General features: G+C 45.2%; 1 non-coding gene across 1 annotated transcript; it reads right to left on the reverse strand.

Annotated features, from left to right (window-relative positions):
* Positions 1-1,511: 1,511 nt before the first annotated feature.
* On the reverse strand, positions 1,512-1,583 carry TRNAG-UCC. Its single transcript has one exon. It is a non-coding gene; the product is annotated as a tRNA-Gly (tRNA).
* Positions 1,584-2,594: the final 1,011 nt, after the last annotated feature.

Consider the following 2,594-nt stretch of genomic DNA (forward strand, 5'->3'; position numbering starts at 1 on the left):
GTTGTATATTTCAAGCATTTCTAATTGAGTCTTACAAATAAGTCACATATGTCACAACCAGCCAGCAATCTCTTACGGCTATGTTGCTCTTATTACAATTGTTTTAAGTGCATTCAAATAACTCTAACTTTACCTATCACTGGTGGTGTTAGTGGTAAATAAAGAACCTGCCTGCCAATGCAGGAGACATAAGAGACATGGTTCAATCGCTGGGTCAGGAAGATCCCCTGGAGGAGGGGATGGCAACTCACTCCAGTATTCTTGCCTGGAGAATCCCCTTAGACAGAGAGAGGAGCCTGGCGGGCTACAGTCCCTAGGGTCGCAAAGAGTCGGACACAACTGAAGCGACTTAGCACGCAGACATGAGGTAAGCACAGAGAATTATTCAAAATTCCTTCCTGATCAATAATGATTACAACCTAAGTCATTCCTCAAATATTGAGGTTCATTGACCAGCTCTCACTGTATCTTAACAGAATTTTTCTTGAAATCTCTTAGAAATTGGTGTCAGCACTCACTTAGCTCCTTTCTCTTTGGATCACTCTGGGTCCGTTTAGCCTGGCAGAGACGACTCTGGGAAGTCACTCATTCCCTCCTCCTGTATCCTGGCTCTGAGCGACTGGAAATCTATATGATGCAGGAGCAAATTTACCACAACAGGAGGAGCTGAATTCAAATCAGTTAATTCTCAACTCACGGGCAGCAAATGGAAAAAGATCCCAGCTTCACAATCTGATTTTAAAGGAAGGAAGTGTTAGTCACTCAGTTTGTGTCCGGCTCTTTGCAACCCCATGGACTGTAGCCCGCCAGGGTCCTCTGTCGCTGGATTCTCCAGGCAAGAATACTTGGGTTGCCATTTGCTTCTCGGGATCTTCCCGACCAGGGATTGAACCCGGTTTTTCTGCATTGCAGGCAGATTTTTTATTGTCTGAGCCACCAGGGAAGCCCAGTTTTAAAGGACAAGATCATAAGAAGGAATACTGAGGCTTAGCCCTCCCATTCTCTGCAACTGAGTAGAAAGAAAGAACACCACTTCAAGCAGTGTTTCACTCTGGGTGGTTTTCAGCCCTCGTACTGCACGTGTTGTGCGATTTTTTTTTTAATTCATTAATTTTTTGTCTGCTTCCTGATCATCATTGCATCACTCAGGATCTTTCATTGTGGCCTGTGAACGCTACAGTTCCCACGCTCGGGCTTAGTTGCTCCGAGGAATGTGGAATCTTAGTTCTCTGGCCAGGAATCGAGCCCACGCGTGCTGCATAGCCAAGCGGATTCTTAAATCACTGAACTCCCAGGGAGGTCCCCATACTGTGTGATTTTTTTTTTAATTTTGATAAGTATGGGTTACCTTTATAAACAGAGAACTGAAGCATTTTTTTTAAAATAAATATTGTTCTCAACTGGTGACATAATGCTTTTCTTTTTTTAATATTTATTTTTACTTATTTATTTATTTGGCTTAAGTTTTTTATCTGCAGCATTCACAATCAGTTGCTGCATGTGGGATCTAGTTCCCCAGCCAGGGATTGAACCTGGGCCCCTGCATTGGAAGTGCAGAGTCTCAGCCACTGGACCACCAGGGAAGTCCCTCAATAATGCTTTTCTTTATCTGGCAAGTTACAGCCTAGTGACACCTTGGTGTGTGTTAGTCGCTCAGTCGTGTCCAACTCCTTGTGACCCCATGGACTGTAGCCCGCCAGGCTCCTCTGTCCATGGGATTCTCCAGGCAAGAATACTGGAGTGGGTTGCCATACCCTTCTCTAGGGGATCTTCCCAACCCAGAGATAAAACCTGGGGCTCCTGAATGGCAGGCAGATTCTTTACCCTCTGATCCACCAGGGAAGTCCAGGGGCACCTTGGAGGGTGATCTACTTAAAGTATGGTCTGATCCTGGACCACAAGGATGGGAGCTTATTAGCAATGCAGAGTCTGGGGCCCCACCCCAGACCTGGTAAATCAGAAACTGCGTTTTCCCAACATCCCCAGGGAACGCACGTGCACATGAAAGCTTGAGAAGTACTCGTCTGAGTCCAAATCCCTCATTTTACAGAAGACACTTCAGAGTCCAGGAGGGCTTGAGTCTGCTTGCCCTGGGTTCCCCCACAAACAGGAAACGGAACTGAAACAAAGCCACAGTTTTTAATGATTCCCCACCTCAGGATTCTTTCCGCCGTATTCCTCCGGCTCTCAGATGAAAAGCAAGTCTGAAAGAAAATCTCTTGGCATCAAAATGTTAAAAAGAGAATTTCTACTTGAACTCACGTTCATTGTTCTCAGAGTAGTTATTAAAAGCCCATCTATACGCCGTACACTTGAGTTTGTGCTTAGTTTTACCCAAAGAAAATTAATCTTGGAATTTGGCAACTATCAGAGGAAAGTTGGCAAAAGAGCAGGTGACATCTGTTCCCCATGATCACTCATTTTATCTTGGTTTCAGGCCAAAGCCAAGTCTAGCTGAATAAAACTTAGCTCCACGACTGATTTGTAAGAGGCGACAGAAAGGAAAATGGGCTCCACAGGTCCCCTTGTTTCTGCCTTGCCACTTTCCAATCTGCTTGTTCCTCACCCAGCTACCTTTGCCAAAGGGAGCTTTG

This window comes from Cervus canadensis, chromosome 33 (genome assembly GCF_019320065.1).
Source record: "Cervus canadensis isolate Bull #8, Minnesota chromosome 33, ASM1932006v1, whole genome shotgun sequence".
NCBI lineage: Eukaryota > Metazoa > Chordata > Mammalia > Artiodactyla > Cervidae > Cervus > Cervus canadensis.